We start from the raw sequence: 22,500 nt of genomic DNA, 5'->3' as shown, positions 1-22,500 counted from the left end.
TTATTTTTTCCCCAGTCCTCCCTCCTCTGTATCTACAGATTATCTCTGCCGTTTGTTGAAGAAAAAATTGCATATGCGAGTATAACCTAATTGCCTTTGCATGAAAAACGTATTTCCAATACATTGTAAGAATTGATCACGTCGCATTTACCACCAGTTATGCTCACTTTTATGAGTGGTGTGTGTGTGTGTGTGTGTGAGTGTGTGTGTGTGCATGGGTGTGTGTGTGTGTGTGTGTGTGTGTGTGTGTTGCCTTTGTCTGACTGTATAACTGGTGGTGTGTCTGTATAACACACTGCTATTAAATTATAACCATGAACAACAATGGGAAATGACACAAGAGAGAGATTGGTTATCATCCATTATTTCCAATACATTGTAAGAACTGATCACATCGCATTTACCACAAGTTATGCTCACTTTCGTGTGTGTGTGTGTGTGTGTGTGTGTGTTGGCTTTGTCTATCTGTATAATTGCTGGTGTGCCTGTATAATACCCTGCTATAAAATCAATACCATGAACACCAATGGGAAATGACACAAGAGAGACAGAGAGAGAGAGGGGGGGAGATGGAGAAAGAGAGAGAGAGAGAGAGAGAGAGAGAGAGAGAGAGAGAGAGAGAGAGAATAGAATGTATTTATTTTCAGATCAATGCGTGCTTTCCCATCCCTGATAATGTATGGAGGCCCGAGTGCGCCAGCAATCCAATTACTGTTTCTCCAACAGAGAGCCTGTTTGTGCGGGCATCTTGTAAACATGATATGTGTTCAAGTGCACATCAAAGACACCCTATCATCCATTATTATATCTCCCAGTCTGCCTCTGTATCCACACATTATCCCTGCCGGGTGGTTAATATATATATATATATATATATATATATATATATATATATATATGTGTGTGTGTGTGTGTGTGTGTGTGTGTGTGTGTGTGTTAACCATATATATATATATATATATATATATATATATATATATATATATATATATATATATATACTCGTATATATTGACTAATAGTGTTTGTATAAAATGCATTCCCAATTCATGGCAGCAATCGACAACATCGCATTATTTCCAATTATGCTCACTCTCTCATGCGGTGTATGCGCATGGGGGTTGGGAGGGTGAGGAAGGTGTATATGTGTGTGTGTGTGTGTGTGTGTGTGTGTGTGTGTGTGTGTGTGTGTGTGTTTGCATCTCAATGTGCACTTGTGTCGGTATGTTTTATCTGTGTGGTCTGTGTGTACAAGTATTGGTGTGTTTGAGAGAAAGAGATAAAAAGGAACAGAGAGAGAGAGAGAGAGAGAGAGTCATAGAGAGAGACAGAGAGAGAGAGAGAGAGCGAACCGACAGACAGACAGACAGAAACATACAGAGCGACAAACAGACCTGCAGAGACCGACGGACCGACGAAGAACTCACGGTCTGTTTTGCCTGTGCTGACCATCAACCGCTGTTTGAAACTATAATCAACCAAGTCAACTGCTGGTGCTTGCAACCTGCGTGCGTGCGTGCGTGCGTGCGGCGGGCAAGACTTCGACTATTTTATTTTTTTATCAGCTTTCCTCGCTCGCGTGATGATAGAACGTGCATGTAATCCCCCCCCACCACCCCCCACCCCACCCCCCCACACACCACCTCCTCACTCCCCTTTACCAGCTGCTGCTTGTGTTGGATGTTAAACTCCCCCCCTAAGGCGATCCACCACCATCACCATCTTTTCTCCTGCCTGCGTTAATTAGATAGAGTTACCTCTTCCACTATCGACTCAAAAAGGCTGACCGTGGCTAAGGCTCGTTGCCGAGAGCAGAGGGAGATGAACAGTCCTCACTTTTCAGAAGGATGGGTCTTTACACAGTCTGGGAATAGAGACATGAAAGCTCCAGCATCCCTGGAAATAGATTGACCATTGATTTTAACCCCTTGAGTGCCCCCTGTTGACGAGTACGTTTGCCGTCAGAGAAGGAAGGGCTGAAGTGAGGCTGAGCTTACAGCAGGTCAGGATGTCAGTCACCATTCTTTGTTTGAACGTAAGTGTCGACGTCAAGATTGCATTACTTTTTGTTCATGCGAAATCAGATACAAGCGCTTAAAAGATGTCACAAAAGGTAGTTATAGTTCTTGCAGTTTTAGTTCACGCCACACTAATTTCATTTTACCAAGAATCAGGAGTCAAGGGGTTAATGTAAAGAAAAAATGTATATACAACAACACAAAAAATGGGGGGGGAAAATCCCCAGCCCCGCAGAAGAGATCGTTCATTTAGCTTCACTGCCAGAGGCCCCAGCCATTTTCATGTTTAACCGGCATGAGGAGCAGAAGCCGGTAGAGCTCTGGTATGTTTTTTTGACGTCGATCAGGGAACATGAGCGAGGAACTGAGAGGAGGGGGAATGGAGGGTGGTGGTGGTGGGTGGTGGGGGGGGGGAATGCTGAATACTGCTCTCCGAAGTGGACCATTTTGTACAGCTGACAGGGCAGCTAACTGCGCATCACCTGTCTGCCCGTTTAGCTTTATTAGCAAGGGTCGCTCTGTAAAAAAATTTAAAAAATAAAAATTTAAAAAAAGGGGGCACATAATTAGCGAGAGCGCGGTGGTTAAAAAGTCGATGTGTTTAATGTATCTTACCAGGGAATCGATACGAATTTGCTGAATGCTCGTGGAGCCAAAGTGGGTGCATGTATTATGTAGCTAACAGAACAGCTAACTGCGCATCATCCGTCTACCCATTTAGCTTTATAAGCAAGGTTCTCTCTATGTACGAAAAGACATATCTAGCGAGAGTGTAGACGGGCACAACAGACGACTGGTTAAAGCGTTGGACATTTTTTTTTATGCTGCCCCATCATCTGCTCCGTTTCAGTGGCATTACTCCCACGCCGCTCATTTAGATTCCCCCATACACGGCCACACCCGGGTTCGTCCGTCGCAGTTCCAGCGTCGGCAGTCCACAGGGAACCATCGATGTTAGGTCGCCAGGAGACCACACACCAGTGGAGACCCTGCATTGCTGCTTAGTCACTTCTGTGGTGTTCAGTGGTGCCTGTTCTGTTTTAACGTACTTAGGACACCACCTACTAAGCCCCCTACTAACGACAATAATGGCTTAGTCGCGGAGCCAGACTGAGTGAGCGTCCCTCCCAGAGTGGAGACCGCAACCACGTCCCTCAATCTGCCGACACTGACGACATTGACAGGACTCACCCCAAGCACGGAAGTGGAGGGGTATCGAAACTGAGGTCACCATGAGAGCAGGGCATGAACGGCCACAGACTTAAGCGTTGGACTTTTAATCTGAAGGTGCCGGGTTCGAGTCCAGTCATGTCGCTTGGTGGGTAAAGGGTGGAGGGTTGTTGGGGTTTTTTTTACCGATCTCCCAGGTCAACAGATGTGCAGACCCGCTAGTGCCTGCACCCACATCACGTGTATGCGCATGCAGAAGATTAAATGTGCACGTGAAAGATCCCGTAATTCTTGTCAGAGTTTGGTGGGCTATGGAAACACGAAGACACCCGGCATACACCCTCCCGAAAAAGGAGTATGGCTGCCTATATGGCAGGTTGAATAAACAAAACGGTCATATACGTAAAACAAAAAAATGGTGCATGTCTGTGTGGGTGTGTGCGTGTGTACGTGACCGAAACCCGATTGAATGACACGGGAAACGAATGATGAGCGCCCAATGGCAGCTGTCAGTCGACTCTACCCAGGCAGGCAGCCTGTTGTGGAAATGCCTCTGTGTTGTAAAGCACTTAGAGTAAGGTAGCAGAATGGTTAAGACGATTATCTGCCAACACAGTGTCCGTGAGGGTCTGGGTTCGAATCCCGCTCTCGCCCTTTCTCCCACATTTGACTGGAAAATCAAACTGGTCATTCGGATAAGACGATAAAGCGACCACGCAGTCTGACCACTGAAAAAGAATCCGTGGCAACAAAAGCGCAAAATTATTTAGAAGAAATCCACTCTGATAGGTGCACAATTATAATCATGTGCATGCGCTCAAGACCTGACTAAGCGCGTTGGGTTATGCTGCTGTCAGATGTGATGTAGCGTATATGGATTCGCCCAAGGAACGCAATGATTCTACCTTGAGAAACTGAAAAGCTTAGTTTGATCTGTGACAGAAGATAAGCGCTATATAAGTATCCATATCATCATCAGCAGCAGCAGCAGCTCTGACGGGTGCAACAGCCGAATGGTTAAAGCGTTGGACTTTCAATCTGAGGGTCCCGGGTTCGAATCTCGGTGCACCTGGTGGGTAAAGGGTGGAGATTTTTCCGATCTCCCAGGTCAACATATGTGCAAACATGCTAGTGTCTGAACCCCCTTCGTGTGTATGCGCACGCAGAAGATCAAATACGCACGTTAAAGATACTGTAATCCATGTCAGCGTACGCGTTCGGTGGGTTATGGAAACAAGAATATACCCAGCATGCACACCCCCGAAAACGGAGTATGGTTGCCTACATGGGTAAATAAACAAAACAAAAAAAAACCGGTCATACACGTAAAATGTTACATGCCTGTCTGAGTGTGTATGTGTGTGCGCCTGAAGTCTTCTTCTTCTTCTTCTCAGTCGTCCCATGAAGTCCTCGGGGTGCCGCACAGAAGAGCTGTTCACCAGACTGCTGCTCCAGGTATGACGGTTGTGTGTCGAAGCCCGAGTCTCTGCGCTAATTTCACTTTGCGTTGTAAACGTTCCGAACTCAACGCTTATCACATCGACATTCTTAACGCGCTAAACAGAATTAGCGCTGCAAAGATCACCTATGAAACTCAGCCCGGGATTTTTTTATTTTTTATTTTATTTTTTTTAAGGAAAGTATTATGATCATAGACAGCAATTCGATTTGAACGAATGGCTTGAGTTTGCCCACTGCTTATCAGTTAATAAAGAAACCAAAACAACACGAATAGATAAAATGAACAGATACATCAATCAATCAATGAATAAAACATCGACTCGGCAAGCCCGACCATTAATAAACAACCAATAAAACAGGCCGACACTTTTACAGGAACAAGCATTATCCCGCCCCGTTGATGAATTAATATCGCCAATAATAATGCAGAGACAGCAGAGCTTCTTTTTTTTTTCTTCCCCCCCCCCCCCCCCCCCCCCCCCCCCCCCCTCCTTCCAATCACCCCTTCTCCCCCTCTCCCCACCAACTGCGCGCGGCTGCTCTGCCGCGGTTTTCACACACAGCGCACGGGTCGTCTGTCCCTGCCTGTCAGCACGTGCCACAAGAGGGCGCTGCACAGTGGAGGAAGCCAATGAATGGCACACACACAGAGACAGAGAGAGAGGGAGAGAGGGAGAGTGCGAGAGAGAGAGAGAGTAACGTCACAAACCTGAGCTCTGGCCGCTGTACGGTTGTGGTAATACTTCGTCGTCTGCTGCTGGCGAGCCAACTTCGTTCGAACACGACCACAGCACAGCAACGAGGGTTGCTCTCATTGGCTTGTTGGTTGTTTGGTTTTTTTTTACATTTTATTTTAGCTCACGACAACCAGAAGTAAGTAACCTTTTTATTCATCTGCTCACTACTTGGACAAAACAATATGTGGGTGGGTTATTATTTGTGTGTGTGTGTGTGTGTTTTCGAAGCTGTCCAAACATTGTAGCTGGACAGGGCAGGCTGTCATTTGAGGGTAGGGTGGGGTAAGGGTGGGGTAAGGGTTGTTTCGTAGTGATTCCCAGAGATGGAATGAATGCCAGTGCCAGTGCCAGTGCATGGATTTGCGAATGTTGCTTGCTTGCATTGATTAGGTGGGGTTTGGGGGGTGGGTGGAGGTGAGGGAGGCTTGCTGGTTGATCCAGCCATGCTCTCTCTCTCTCTCTCTCTCTCTCTCTCTCTCTCTCTCATTCCCGGCCTGTGTTTAGCGCGGTGTCTCCTTGCTGGTTTTATTTGTGTGTTGCTTTTTGGTTGGTTGGTTGGTTGGTTGGTTTTTTTATGATTTGGGTTTTCCTTAGTCCAGCATGGAAAATGGGTCTGTTTTATTACGATACAGAGAGAGAGAGAGAGAGAGAGAGAGAGAGATTATTATTATCAATTCTTTACTTGCATAAGATTCCTACAAAATCAATGTCTAGTTCAGCGTCTGTCTGTCTCTCTCCCTCTCTCTCTCACTGTCTCTCTCTGTATCTCTCTCTATCCACTCCTCTCCTTACTTATTACTTCTTGCTTGCTTATTTCATCTTCTTCTGTTTCTTTTTCCTGTCTCTCTGTCTCAGTCTCTGTCTGTCTGTCTGTCCCCCTCTCCCTCTCTCTTTCCACTCCTCTCTTTGCTTATTACTTCTTGCTTGCTTATTTAATCTACTTCTGTTTCTTTTTCCTGTCTGTCTGTCTCTCTGTCTCAGTCTCTCTCTGTTTGTCTGTCTGTCGGCCCCCCTCTCCCTCTCACTCTCTCTTCTCCTTACTTATTACGTCTTGCTTGCTTGTTTCATCTTCTTCTGTTTCTTTTTCCTGTCTCTCTGTCTCAGTCTCTGTCTGTCTGTTTGTCTGTCTGTCTGTCTCCCTCTCCCTCTCTCTTTCCTCTCCTCTCTTTGCTTATTACTTCTTGCTTGCTTATGTCATCTCCTTCTGTTTCTTTTCCCTGTCTCTCTGTCGCTCTCTCAGTCTCTGTCTGTCTGTCTCTCTCTCTCTCTCTGTCTGTATGTCTGTCTGTCTGTCTGCCCCCCTCTCCCTCTCACTCTCTCTTCTCCTTACTTATTACTTCTTGCTTGCTTATTTCATCTTCTTCTGTTTCTTCTTTCTCTCTGTCTCTCTGTCTCTCTGTCTCAGTCTCTCTCTGTGTATCTGTGTGTCTGTCTGTGTGTGTGTGTGTCTGTCTGTCTGTCTCTCTCTCTCTCTCTCTGTCTCTCTCTCTCTCTCTCTGTCTCTCTCTTCCACTGCTCCTCACTTTGCTTATCACTACACTGGCACTACGCTCGGCCGTTCAGTCCGTTCTTCCACTCAGTTGAAGAAGATTAAGTCCCGGGGCATTCCGGCCCCTCGCCTCATTTAAAATGCATGGATAGGGCAGAGAGAAAAATAGGTTGCAGGCCAACACAACCCAAGCACCCGAGCTGGACGTTTGACCGCCACGAGACGGAAGACAAGACGAGTCGAGACAAGACAAGACAAGACACGAGACGAGACGCGACGAGACGAGACAAGACAAGACAAGACGTGGTTAGTTTAGGAAGCCCCGTGGGGACTATGCGAAAATAATAATAACAGTAATGATAATAATAATAGTGTTTATATTGCGCTGAATCTTGTGCAGAGACAAATCAAAGCGCTTTCGCACCAGTCATTCACACGCATGCATAACTCTAGAACTGGAGAAACTGAAGACAAGGAAGAGACAGAGAAGGGAGGCTATTTTGGGGAAGAGGTGGGTTTTAAGGCCAGACTTGAAAGAGCTGAGCATGGAGACCTGACGAAGCGAAGGAGGGAGCTCATTCCAATTACAAGGTCCAGAGACAGAGAAAGAACGGCGGCCAACAGTCGAGTGTTTGAATCTCGGTACGCGTAAACAGAGTGAATCCGAAGCCGATCGTAGTGAGCGAGATGGAGTGTAGAGGTGAAGGCAGCCAGAGATAGGAAGGGACAGATTTGTGAATACATTTATAACATAGAGCGCTGATCTTGTACTTTATTCTTTTAAATGATGCATAAAGAAATGTATCATATCAAATTACTGCATGCGGGACTCGGCGCAGCTTAGAACGATATATAGTTCATGTAACATAATATACCGGAAACTTGAAACTAATTTGACGCTATGCCCATAGTCAGACACAGTGGCCGAACATAACTGATCGGTTGAGAAAAACCTCCTATGGCAGGGAATAAAAAAAAACTATGCGTCCATTAATTAAAACAAGTAACAAGTTAACAACTAATCCAAAATGGGATTGTACAAGATTTATCATGTAGGTTCAGTTTGTGACGGAAACCGAAAAGACATTTTATTCTTCCTGTTCTTTCGTTAAATTAAAGATGTGTAGTTGTGCATGTTTGTTTGTTTTTTCTACGATTTGGGGTTTCAGCTTGTAGATGCACTCTCTCTGAATGCTGTGCGATGTCGACTAAACATGCTGACAAAAATGGTTTGTATTAAAAGTAGCTGAAGGATGTTGATGGAACAGGTTAACAGTTTAGTGCGAGGTAATACAGACTGCATAAGATGCGTGCATCTTCTACATGTCTCGTCGGTCTCTTTCGACGGGCGCAATAGCCGAGTGGTTAAAGCGTTGGACTGTCAATCTGAGGGTCCCGGGTTCGAATCACGGTGACGGCGCCTGGTGGGTAAAGGGTGGAGATTTTTACGATCTCCCAGGTAAACATATGTGCAGACCTGGTAGTGCCTGAACCCCCTTCGTGTGTATATGCAAGCAGAAGATCAAATACGCACGTTAAAGATACTGTAATCCATGTCAGCGTTCGGTGGGTTATGGAAACAAGAACATACCCAGCATGCACACCCCCGAAAACGGAGTATGGCTGCCTACATGGCGGGGTAAAAACGGTCATACACGTAAAAGCCCACTCGTGTGCATACGAGTGAACGCAAAAGAAGAAAAAGAAGAAGTCTGTCTCTGTCTCTGTCTCTGTCTGCCTATCTGTATGTGCATTTTCTACATGTCTCGTCTGTCTCTGTCTCTGTCTCTGTCTCTGTCTGCCTATCTGTATGTGCATTTTCTGCATGTCTCGTCTGTCTCTTTCTCTGTCTCTGTCTGCCTATCTGTATGTGCATTTTCTTCATGTCTGGTCTGTCTCTTTCTCTGTCTCTGTCTGCCTATCTGTATGTGCATTTTCTACATGTCTCGTCTGTCTCTGTCTGCCTATCTGTATGTGCATTTTCTACATGTCTCGTCTGTCTCTGTCTCTGTCTGCCTATCTGTATGTGCATTTTCTGCAGTCTCTGTCTCTGTCTCTGTCTGCCTATCTGTATGTGCATTTTCTGCATGTCTCGTCTGTCTCTGTCTCTTTCTCTGTCTCTGTCTCTGTCTACCTATCTGTATGTGCATTTTCTACATGTCTCGTCTGTCTCTTTCTCATTCTCTATCTCTGTCTCTGTCTGCCTATCTGTATGTGCATTTTCTTCATGTCTGGTCTGTCTCTTTCTCTTTCTCTGTCTCTGTCTGCCTATCTGTATGTGCATTTTCTTCATGTCTGGTCTGTCTCTTTCTCATTCTCTGTCTCTGTCTGCCTATCTGTATGTGCATTTTCTTCATGTCTGGTCTGTCTCTTTCTCTGTCTGCCTATCTGTATGTGCCTTTTCTTCATGTCTGGTCTGTCTCTTTCTCTTTCTCTGTCTGCCTATCTGTATGTGCATTTTCTTCATGTCTGGTCTGTCTCTTTCTCTTTCTCTGTCTGCCTATGTGTATGTCGGTCGGGTAGTCGATCGATCGGTCTCTCTCCCCCTCTCTCTCTCTTTCTCTCTCTGTCTGTCTCTCTGTCTGTCTCTCTCACTCTCTCTTTCTTTCTGTCTGCGTCTGTCTCTGTCTGTCTGTCTGTCTGTCTCTCTCACTGTCTCTCAGTCTCTCTCTAAAGAACGAACGAATTCACACACACACACACACACACACACACACACGCACACAAACACACACACGAAAAAAAAAAGAGAGAGAAAGAGAGAGAGAAAACGACAGCAAAAAACAACAACAAAAAAACAAAAAACAAAAAACAACTAACAGAAACAAGAGAGAGAAAGAAAGAGATAGAGAGGAGGGGGGTGGGGGGGAGATGGAAGCGCAGGGTGACAGACAGACAGAAACAGAGACAGAGACAGAAACAAGAGACAGAGAGATAAACAAGGAAAGCCGACACCCCCCCCCCCCCCCCACCCCCCACCCCCCCGTCCCCCCATCAGACAGCCGGGTGGTTGATGCGGTGTATGGTGCCCCTCCCGCCCCCCACCCCACCCCCTACCCCCCCATGGAGTTAGTTGGCCTTAATCCATGCAGCATGTTTCGGGTTAAGACTGTCGTGTTTTCCTGTCGCCCAGGTCAATGCGTGTGACACGCTTGCAGAGGATCAGTTACGCACGTTAAAGATCCCGTTTTTCCTGTCGCCCAGGTCAACGCGTGTGACACGCTTGTAGAGGATCAGTTACGCGCGTTAAAGATCCCGTTTTTCCTGTCGCCCAGGTCAACGCGTGTAATACACCTTGCAGAAGATCAATTACGATCGTTAGAGATGACGTTATCCATGTCAGCGTTGGTTGGGTTACAGAATCAATGAACATACCCAGCTTGTACACCCCATACAAAACGAAAAAAAAAACAACCAAAAAAAACCCGGCTGTCTTAGAAAAAGCTGCCTGTATTCAGTCCGTATTGACTCACACTGTTCCACTCAAAAAAAGTGCACCGATCATTGTCCTTATAATAATAATAATAATAATAATAATAATAATAATGGTACTTATATAGCGCTGAATCTTGTGCATGGACAAATCTAAGCGCTTTCGCACCAGTCATTCTCACGCACGCATAACTCTAAAACTGGAGAAACTAAAGACAAGGAAGAGGCAGGGAAGGGAGGCTATTTTGGGAAGAGGTGGGTTTTAAGGCCAGACTTGAAAGAGCTGAGTGTGGAGACTTGACGAAGCGAAAGAGGAAGTTCATTCCAACTGCAAGGTCCAGAGACAGAGAAAGAACGGCGGCCAACAGTCGAGAGTTTGAATCTGGGTATGCGTAAGTGGAGTGGGACATACTTCTTTCTCTAGAAGCAGGCTCTGTTACCTTCTTCTGCTTTGCCTGTCAGTGACACCGTGGATAAGGACAGACTCCTTCCTGCAAGGTCTTAGATCGTTGACTGCCGCTGGCGAGTGTGTCCTTGATGATGATGATGATGATGATACGGATATTTATATAGCGCCTGTCCTCTGTCGGAGACCAAGCTCTAAGCGCTTCACTAATAAAGACACGATGTCATATTGCACAACAGACTGCCTACCTGGGTAGAGCCGACTGACGGCTGCCATTGGGCGCTCATCACTCGTTTCCTGTGTCATTCAGTCAGGTTTCAGTCATGTACACATGCACAACACATGCACACACACACACACACTCTCTCTCTCTCTCTCTCTCTCTCTCTCTCTCTCTCTCTCTCTCTCTCTCTCTCTCTCTCTCTCATACGGACATGTTGCATTTTACGTGTTAGACCATTTTGTTTATTTACCCCGCCATGTAGGTTTTTGAGCTTGCGCATGGTGGGTACGTTCTTGTTTCCATAACCCACCGAACGCTGGCATGGATTACAGGAAATGGAACTTCAAAATGCGTATTTTATCTTCTGTGTGCGTATACACACGAAGGGGTTCAGGCACTAGCAGGTCTGCCTGCATCTTCTGTTGACTTGGGAGATAGGAAAAATTCTCCACCCTTTACACACCAGGCGCCGTCACCGAGACCCGAACCCGGGACCCTCAGACTGAAGCAGAGCAACGCTTTACCCACTTAGCTATTGCGCCCGTCAGTGACGCTATAAGGACAGACCCTTTCCTGCAGGGTCTTAGCTCGTTAACTGCTGCCGACGAGTGTGCCCTTCAGTGAAGGGCTGTTGGGCAACTGAATAAGAATGGAGCTTACAGGTCAGGATGACAGTCACAAGTGGAGCGATGTCCTAGAGGTAACGCGTCCGCATAGGAAGCGAGAGAATCTGAGCGCGCTGGTTCGAATCACTGCTCAGCCGCCGATATTTTCTCCCCTTCCACTAGACACTGAGTGGTGGTATGGCCCGGCGCTAGTCATTCGGATGAGACGATAAACCGAGGTCCTGTGAGCAGCATGCACTTAGCGCACGTAAAAGAACCCACGGCAACAAAAGGGTTGTTCGTGGCAAAATTCTGTAGAAAAATCCACTTCGATGGAAAAAAAAAATATATATATAAACTGCTCGCAGGAAAAAAAGAAAGAAAGAAAAATTGTGGCGCTGTAGTGTAGCGACGCGCTCTCCCTGGGGAGAGCAGCCCAAATTTCACACAGAGAAATGTGTTGTGATAAAAAGAAATACAAATACAAATTATTGTTTCATGTGGACTTTTCCTCTTGGGGATGCATTCATTATTTTTATCCAGCAAAATCGGTTACACCGCTTCAAAGGTAGACAAAAAGTAGTGTTCTTGTTGAATTTCTTCTTCTTCTTCTTCATTCGTGGGCTGCAACTCCACCGGTCGCTTGTATGTACACGAGTGGGCTTTTACGTGTATGCGTTTTTTACCCCGTCATGCAGGCAGCCATACGCCGCTTTCAGAAATTTTTTTTTTTTTTTAATTGAATTTCAAATTCATGCCCCAGTGGTTTGATATCACGGCGGTTCAGCAGTCAATTAATTCATCGAGAGGCTTGCGATGTAGCACTGCTCGGGCATCAAAGTTCGCCACATTAACTCTTTCACTGCCAAACTCGCATTTATGCAGCAGCTAGATAGAGGGCCCATGTCACTGAAGGGTGACCAGATCATGGGTCTGTTATCCATGAACCTACTGCTCTTTATGTTCGGTGGTAGGATATGTCATTATTTCTACACATCACAGAGAGAATCTTCAGCTGTTATTAGACGCCATATTTTCTGTGTTTATTACACAAGGGAATTGTTCACTCTAAACTGACTGTCGGTGAAAGGGTTAAAACGGTTTTGCGTAAAGCGCGAAGAAAAGGAAATATCCTACAGTATATTCACTTGTAGTCTGGAGGAGAAAAAAAAAAAACAGTATTTTTTACTGCGTTTTTCCCCGCATTAACAATGGCATGAAAAGCCTGCTCAGGCTGTAAACTACCCAGAGTTGAATGGGTTAAGGAGTTAAGCTTGTTATCAGCAGTGATCTGTTCCGAGGAATGACGATGATGGCAAAATGGTTGATCAACTCGTTCATCTCCCAATACAGCGTCCGTGAGTGTCAGGGTTCGATTCCCGCTCTTGCCCTTTCTCCCCAAGTTTTGACTTGAAAATCGACGGGCGTAATAGCCGAGTGGTTAAAGCGTTGGACTGTCAGTCTGAGGGTCCCGGGTTCGAATCACGGTGACGGCGCCTGGTGGGTAAAGGGTGGAGATTTTTACGATCTCCCAGGTCAACATATGTGCAGATCTGCTAGTGCCTGAACCCTCTTCGTGTGTATATGCAAGCAGAAGATCAAATACGCACGTTAAAGATCCTGTAATCCATGTCAGCGTTCGGTGGGTTATGGAAACAAGAACATACCCAGCATGCACACCTCCGAAAACGGAGTGTGGCTGCCTACATGGCGGGGTAAAAACGGTCATACACGTAAAAGCCCACTCGTGTGCATACGAGTGAACGCAGAAGAAGAAGAAGAAGAAGAAGACTTGAAAATCGAACTGAGCGTCTAGTCATTCGGATGAGACATTTAACCAAAGGTCCCGTGTGCATTACGTACTTGGCGCACTGAATAAAATGAACCCATGGCAACGCAAACGTTGTCCTCTGGCAAAATGATGTAGAAAGGTCCCCACTGTGATTGGTGCACAAATATACTGAAAATTGTTTGCGCTGAGTTATGCTGCTGACTAGGCATTTGCACAGCAGTTGTGTTGTTGAGTACATGAATTTGGCCCAATGCCGTGATGATTCATTGAGAAAGTTGTAGTAGCAGCAGTAGTAGTAGTAGTAGTAGTAGCAGCAGCAGCAGTAGTGGTAGTAGAGGAAGAAGAAGAAAGGGGAGAATAAGAAGAATGAAAAAAAAATAATGCCAATTGGTTTCTATAATGCGTTCAACATCTTTAGCAAAGAAGCAGAAAGCGCTAACACTTAAGAACAGTGAGGGGGACCACCAATGACACAATAATCCAGATTTACAAGCAGTACTAAATTGTGTCAATAACAAAGCACACGCACACGCATGCACACACACACACACACACACACACACACACTCACTCACTCACTCACTCACTCACTCACACGCACGCACGCACGCACTCACTCACTCACTCACTCACTCACTCACTCACTCACTCACACACACACACACACACACACACACACACACACACACACACACACACACACACACACACACACACACACACATACCCTAAGGCTACTATGTGAATTTTTTCAATGAAGTCGGTTTCTCTATCACTGAGAAAATACTTGTCAAAAAGCGGTTCACTTTTTGGGGGACACCCGAAATATCATGCTTCGATCCAGATATTCAGCAAAGCAGATTTGTGCATATTTATTTTAAGCTTCGTCAGAGCCATCTGGCTTTCAGGAGTTGCTGGCATCAGAGTGACGTTTCCATGGCCCTAAAAGAGGCGACGATACTGGACCAAAGCTGGCAAATGTTTATTCGTTATGTATTTGTTATTTATATTATGTTTTTCCTTTCCAGAAAACTCCAGCTGAAACCATTATCTTTTTTGAAAATCTAGAAGTCTCATGGTAGAGGCGAGGTGGCTGAATTTCTCGTTTCCGTTTCCCATAAACGCAATCGTTTCGGCGATTTTTAGCTATCTCTAACGTAAAGTCTTTCTCGTCTGTGAAAATGATCCTTTTCACATCAGTGGCCGAGTAACGGTCATTCAAGTTACGTCAGCGAGTTTTTCTTTTCCCTCTAACATTTTGGTCCCTCCTTGATACCCTTATCCTCTTGAAGGGCTTCAGCTCCAGTTCTTTCGCCATTCTTTGCACAGAAGACTTGCTCACTTGTAAATCGCTTGCAACTTCTCTAAGAGATTTGTGGGTCCCTGGGTTCTCCTCCTGGGATTGAATCAGTTCCTCAACACGGTCCTTGTTCTCCTCCGAACATGCAGTCTTGGGTCTCCAATTTTACGTGCTACTGACCCTGTAGTTCGTATTTTAGCGATAAGTCTATTTACAGTGACATGACTCCACCCCTTGCCTTGAAATTCCTTTACGATCCTTCTTCCACCCCAGCCTTTCTCTTTGAAACAGTTTTCAATGGTAACCTTATTTTCACTCAAAGGCATGGTTGATCCTTCCAAACTGAAACTTTGGACAGAATTGATTTTGGATACAGACGACAATTAAAAAAATCAATAGATCTGACACCTAGACAGGCTATTTTTAGACTGACACTGATTGACAGATGCCAACACCTGGCAGCTGGCATGAACATGATGAAGGTGACATTGCACATCTCTGATATTGGATTTTTTGACATGCTGTTTTGAATTTGACAATACTCGCATAATTTGCATCAGAACTTTTAGATATTTCACAGACTTGTTGACGATACCCCTAGGTTACTGAGTGAACATTTTCAGTGAATTCGGTTTCTCTATCATTGAGAAAATACTTGTCAAAAAGCGGTTCACTTCTTTTGGGACACCCGATAATATGTATGCATATATATGTATATATATATACTTACACACACACACACACACACACACACACACACACACATATATATATATATATATATATATATATATATATATATATATATATGTGTGTGTGTGTGTGTGTGTGTGTGTCTCTATTTTTTTCTTCTTTTTTCGCGAGACGTCTTCGTCGGTATAAAATGACAGCGTTGCCTGTATTTGCATATTTACTAATTACCTGCCAAACAGTTACCATGTGCATCCCTGCCGATGCCAGAACCAACCCCATTCCCTGTCCCGCCCTTTTTAAATCACAGGGCCTTGTTGTCCCATATTTCTTTCATACACGGTTAGTTAAAACGCGAACACAACCAAGCATTCGACATCCGCCGAGTTAAAAACAAAAATAAAACACTATTCTTGCCTTAAGAGCTGAAAGCTTCAACGGAAAAAAAACCCTGCCAGTGCCAGAATCAACCCTTTCTGTGTGTCATGCCCTTTCAAATCACTGTGTTCCGTTGTCACATATTCCATACATGGTTAATTATAACTGGAACAAAACCATGCATTCGACATAACCTGAGACAAACAACAACATAGTACGCTTAGCTGAACGGAAATTTCAACGACAAAAATAAAACAAAAACACACACACAAAAAAACACCCCAAAAAACAAAACAAAAAAACGGAGATGCACTGAAAACCCACTTTTAGAAACGAAAGTTAACGTGGGAGGTAAGTTTTTAGAAAAGCAAAAACAACTACACACACACACACACACACACACACACACAGAGCCGTAATACACGAAATGCTATCGACCAGACTCGTCAGACTCTCTCAGAGTTGTGCATTGTGCATCAGAGATTGTGTGGCCGGACTCTGGTGTTTAAAGTAACAACAACAAAAAAAGGAGCAGTGACACGTGAAATAATGTCGCCTTCTATATCTTTCGGGTTGTGCATCAAAGATTGTGTGAACTCTGGTGCTTAAAGCCCGCCCCCCCCCCCCACCCCCCCTCCCCATCATCTCCTCCCCCTCCAAAAAAAAAAAAGGAGCAGTAACATGTGAAATAATGTCCACCTCTATATCTTTCGGTTGTGCATCAGAGATTGTGTGGACTCTGGTGTTTAAAGCAACAACAAAAAAAGGAGCAGTGACATGTGAAATAATGTCGCCCTCTTTCTCTTTCGGTTGTGCATCAAAGATTGTGTGAACTCTGGTGCTTAGAGCAAAATAAAAATAAAAAGATCAGTGCTATGTGAAATAATGTCTCCCTCTATATCTGTCAGTTGTGCATCAAAGATTGTGTGAACTCTGGTGCTTAAAACCCACCCCCACCACCCCGAAAAAAAGGAGCAGTGACATGTGAAATAATGTCCCCCTCTATATCTTTCGGTTGTGCATCAAAGATTGTGTGGACACTGGTGCTTAAAGGGAATAAAAGGAGCAATGATATGTGAAATAATGTCTCCCTCTCTATATCTTTCGGTCTTGCATCAAAGATTGTGTGGACTCTGGTGCTTAACCCCCTCCCCCCCTCCCCGCACTCCCTCCAGAAAAAGGAGCAGTGACATGTGAAATAATGTCCACCTCTATATCTTTCGGTTGTGTATCAGAGATTGTGTGGACTCTGGTGTTTAAAGCAACAACAAAAAAAGGAGCAGTGACATGTGAAATAATGTCGCCTGCTTTCTCTTTCGGTTGTGCATCAAAGATTGTGTGAACTCTGGTGCTTAAAGCAAAAAAAAAAAAAAAAAGCAGTGATATGTGAAATAATGTCTCCCTCTATATCTTTCGGTTGTGAATCAAAGATTGTGTGAACTCTGGTGCTTAAAACCCACCCCCACCGTCCCGAAAAAAAGGAGCAGTGACATGTGAAATAATGTCCCCCTCTATATCTTTCGGTTGTGCATCAAACATTGTGTGGTCACTGGTGCTTAAAGGGAAAAAAAAGGAGCAATGACATGTAAAATAATGTCTCCCTCTCTATATCTTTCGGTCTTGCATCAAAGATTGTGTGGACTCTGGTGCTTTACCCTCTCCCCCACTCACTCCAGAAAAAGGAACAGTGACATGTGAAATAATGTCCCCCTCTCTATATTTTTCGGTCTTGCATCAGAGATTGTGTGGACTCTGGTGTTTAAAGCAAAAGAAAAAAACAATTAAAAAAAAGCAGTGACGTGAAATAATGTCGCCCTATATATCTTTCAGTTGTGCATCAAAGATTGTGGGAACTCTGGTGCTTAAAGCCCCCCGCCCTCCCCCAATCCACCCCCCACCCCCCACCCCCACCCACCCCCAAAAAAACCCACAAAAAACAGTGACATGTGAAATAATGACCCCTTTATATCTTTTGGATGTGCGTCAAAGATTGTGTGAACTCTGGTGCTTAATTAAAGCACACACAAAATAAAAGGAGCAGCGACATGTGAAATAATGTACCCCTCTATATCTTTCGGTTGTGCATCAAAGATTGTGGGAACTCTGTTTGCTTAATATATATATATATATATATATATATATATATATATATATATATATATATATCCATCTCTCCCCTTCTCTGTCCCTCCCTCCCCCCCCTGCTCCTTCTCCCTCCTCCCTCCTCCGTCTCTCTTTGCCATTTCTGTCCTTAAATATATATATATATATATATATATATATATATATATATATATATATATATATATATACACGAAGAACAGCAGTGGTGGCGCAGCAGAAATGTGGTTCCAGAACGGTTCCATCATGTCTGACCTGCAGAAGATGCAAGCCGAAACCCAAACCCATTACGTGGCACACACTAACTGGCATCGATCCCCCCCATGTTTTCTCAGCATGGCGCCCGTCGGTGTGTCTTAAGAGCGAAATCTTCCCCAGGAAGGCTGATGTAAATGCTTTCTTTCTTTCTTTCTTTCTTTCCTTCCTCCTTCCTTATTTCTTCTTCTTCTTCTTCTTCTTCTTCTTCTTCCACCTCCTGCTCCTCCTATTCCTTTGTTGTTGTTGTTGTTGTTGTTGTTGTTGTTGTTGTTGTTCTTCTTCTTCTTCTTCTTCTTCTTCTTCTTCTTCTTCTTCTTCTTCTTCTTCTTCTTCTTCTTCTTCTTCTTCTTCTTCTTCTCTTCCTTTCTTCTTCTGTCTGTCTTTGTCTGTGGCTGTCTTTCTTTTTTCTCTTTCTCTGTGTGTCTCTGTCTCTATCTGTCTGTCTGGCTGGCTCTGTCTCTGTCTCTGTCTGTCTGTCTCTCTCCCTCCCTTTCTCTCTCTCCCTCCCTCCCTCCCTCTCTCTATCTCTCGCTCGTTCTCCTTATTCTCTTCCTTAATCTTTCTCAAAACTAAATGTCTGTCTGTCTGTCTGTCTGTCTGTCTGTCTGTCTGTCTGTCTGTCTCTCTCTCTCTCTCTCTCTCTCTCTCTGTTTGTCTGTACTTGTTCATCTGTTGACAAGCGCGAAATTATATTTGTAGCATTTTGTATTTTGTTCTCATGCCTTTGAAGTTTAACAGACCCACATGTCGAAATGCGGTCTGTGGCATTTTATTCGCACGCACTCACGCACGCACGAACGCGTGCGAGCGCTCACACACACACACACACACACACACACACACACACACACACACACACACACACACACACACACACGTGACAAGACTGTCCAGCCATGACCTTTCTTGGACAGTTGTCGCGAACATGAGACTGATAATCAAACAGAAACAGAAAAAGGGGAATGGGCCTTTATCTCTCTTTCTTTTAAAAAAAATATTATTTCTCAACTTCCGTGAAAGAATTATTTCCAGCAGGCTTCATCTTTTAAAGAAGCAATACAACCCACACTGCTTACCTTAGCATTCATTGTAGAGCAGTTGTTAGTTTGATTGATTAATTGATTGATTGGTACGGATACTTATATAGCGCCTATCCTCGGTCGGAGACCAAGATCTAAGCGCTTTACAAACACGGGGGGTCATTTACACAACAGGCTGTCTACCTGGGGTGGAACCGACTGACGGCTGCCATTGGGCGCTCATCATTCGTTTCCTGTGTCATTCAGTCAGATTTCAGGCACGCGCACATACACGCTCAGGCAGACATGTAACATTTTACGTGTATTACGGGGTTGATTGTTTTTTTGTTTTTTTGTACCCGCCATTTAGGCAGCCATACTCCGTTTTCGGGGGTGTGCATGCTGGGTATGTTCTTGTTTCCATAACCCACCGAACGCTGACATGGATTACAGGATTTTTAACGTACGTATTTGATATTCTGCGTGCGTGTACACACGAAGGGGGTTCAGGCACTGAGTTAGTAGTGGTGGTGTTGGTGGTGGTTGTGGTAGTGGTGGTAACAGCAGCAGTAGAGTAGTAGTAATAGTAATACGTGGGTATGTCTACGTGCATGCGTGCATGCGTGTGTGTATGTGTGTGTGTGTGTGTGTGTGTGTGTATGTGTGTGTGTGTGTGTGTGTGCGTGTATGTGTGTGTGTGTGTGTGTTTGTGGTTGTGTATTCGTTCTTTAATCTAACGTCTTTTCACTTTGATTTGATAATGTGTGTGTGTGTGTGTGTGTGTGTGTGTGTGTGTGTGTGTGTGTGTCTGTGTCTGTGTCTGTGTGTGGCTGTGTTTGTGTTTCTATGTGTTTGTGTGTATGTGTGTGTGTGTGTGCGTGTATGTGTGTGTGTGTGTGTGATTGCGTGCGCGCGCGCGCGTTTCCCCGCGTTCCCTGCGTGTGTCAATGGTTGACAAATTAATACGAAGCCCGGCTCCGTTAGCACGTTGACTGCTTCGTCCCCAGCCTTAACGATGCCATCAATTCCTATTAGACGTTGATTTGATTGCCATTAATTAATAACATCATTGTCCCGCATATTGTGTTTCCTGCACCCACACGGGCAACTGAGGAAAACGAGAGAGAGGATGGGGCGGGTGGGACCCAGAGAGGGGGAGAGAAAGAGGGAGAGAGAGGGGTGGGGAGAGAGAGAGGGGGAGAGGGAGAGAGGGATAGAGAGAGGGGGGAGAAAGAGAGGGAGAGAGAGGGGGTGAGAGAGAGGGCTGAGAGAAAGAGGGAGAGAGAGGGGGAGCCGGAGAGAGAGAGGAGAGAGAGGGGAGAGAAAGAAGGAGAGAGAGGGGGAGAGAGGGGGAGAGAAAGAGGGAGAGAGGGGGAGAGAGAGAAGGGGGGGGGCAGAAAGAGATCAGGAGATGTCACGCAAATTGAGGACAGCGGGGGATTGAGACTTCGGGAGCACAGAGAGAGAGAGAGAAGGGGAAGGAGAGGGAGAGAGAAGGGGAGGAAGAGTGAGAAAGAGAGGGAGAGAGAGTGTGTGGGGGGGAGGGTGGTGGATGGAGGGAGAGAGGAAGAGAGGAGGGGATTGAGAGAGAAGGAGAGAGAGAGAGAGAGGGAGAGTGGGATGGTGGCGGCAGAAAGAGATCAGGAGATGTCACGCAGATAGAGAACAGCGGTAGTAGGGGATTGAGACTTAGGGAGCTGAGAGAGAGAGAGAAGGGGAGGGAGAGGGAGAAAGAGAGGGAGAGAGTGTGTGTAAGGGGGGGAGGGGGGGATGGAGGGAGAGAGGGGGGGGGATTGAGAAAGAAGGAGAGGGAGAGAGAGAGAGAGGGAGGCTGGGGGGTGATGGCGACGGAAAGAGATCAGGAGATGTTACGCAGATAGAGAACAGCGGTAATAGGGGATTGAGACTTCGGGAGCAGAGAGAGGGAGAGAGAAGGGGAGAGAGAGGGAGAAAGAGAGAGGGGGGAGAGAGAAAGAGGGAGAGAGAGGGAGAGTGGGGTGGTGGCGGCAGAAAGAGATCAGGAGATGTCACGCAGATAGAGAACAGCGGGAGAAGGGGATTGAGACTTCGGGAGCAGAGAGAGAGAGAGAGAAGGGGAGGGAGAGTGAGAAAGAGAGGGAGAGAGAGTGTGTGTGTGTGGGGGGGGGGTGGATAGAGGGAGAGAGCAAGAGAGGAAGGGATTGAGAGAGGAGAGGGAGAGACAGGGAGAGAGTGGGGGAGTGGGGGTGGTGGCGGCAGAAAGAGATCAGGAGATGTCACGCAGATAAGGGATAGCGAGAGTAGTGGATTTTTTTTTTTAACTTCGGGAGCAGAGAGAGAGAGAAGGGGAGGGAGAGTGAGAAAGAGAGGGAGAGAGAGAGTGTCGGGTGGTGGATGGAGGGAGAGAGGAAGAGAGGGCGGGATTGAGAGAGGAGAGGAAGAGACAGAGAGAGAGTGGGGGAGTGGGGGTGGTGGCGGCAGAAAGAGATCAGGAGATGTCACGCAGATAAGGGATAGCGAGAGTAGGGGATTTTTGAGACTTCAGGAGCACAGAGAGAGAGAAGGGGAGGGAGAGTGAGAAAGAGAGGGAGAGAGAGTGTGTATGGGGGGAGTGGATAGAGGGAGAGAGCAAGAGAGGAAGGGATTGAGAGAGGAGAGGGAGAGACAGGGAGAGAGTGGGGGAGTGGGGGGTGGTGGCGGCAGAAAGAGATCAGGAGATGTCACGCAGATAAGGGATAGCGAGAGTAGGGGATTTTTTTAAGACTTCGGGAGCACAGAGAGAGAGAAGGGGAGGGAGAGTGAGAAAGAGAGGGAGAGAGAGAGTGTCGGGTGGTGGATGGAGGGAGAGAGGAAGAGAGGGGGGTGTTGAGAGAGGAAAGGGAGAGACAGGGAGAGAGTGGGGGAGTGGGGATGGTGGCGGCAGAAAGAGATCAGGAGATGTCACGCAGATAAGGGATAGCGAGAGTAGTGGATTTTTTTTTTAAACTTCGGGAGCAGAGAGAGAGAGAAGGGGAGGGAGAGTGAGAAAGAGAGGGAGAGAGTGTGTGTGTGTGGTGGGGGAGGGTGTGGCGGGGGAGTGGATGGAAGGAGAGAGGAAGAGAGGGAGGGATTGAGAGAGAAGGAGAGGAGGGGGGAGGACGGATAGAGAGCGAGAGAGGGAGAGAGAGAGGGGTAGAGGGAGGAGACCCACAGAGAGAGGGAGAAAGAGAGAAGGAGAGAGACGGGGGCGGGGAACCAAGAGAGAGAATATCTCTCACACACACACACACACACACACACACACACACACACACACACACACACTCACTCACTCACTCACTCACTCACTCACTCACTCACTCACTCACTCACACACACACACACACACACACACACACACAATTTACACACACACGCACACATACATATTTACACACACACAC

This window comes from Babylonia areolata, chromosome 21, assembly GCF_041734735.1.
Source record: "Babylonia areolata isolate BAREFJ2019XMU chromosome 21, ASM4173473v1, whole genome shotgun sequence".
Lineage (NCBI taxonomy): Eukaryota > Metazoa > Mollusca > Gastropoda > Neogastropoda > Buccinidae > Babylonia > Babylonia areolata.
Note: the sequence above shows the minus strand (reverse complement) of the source record.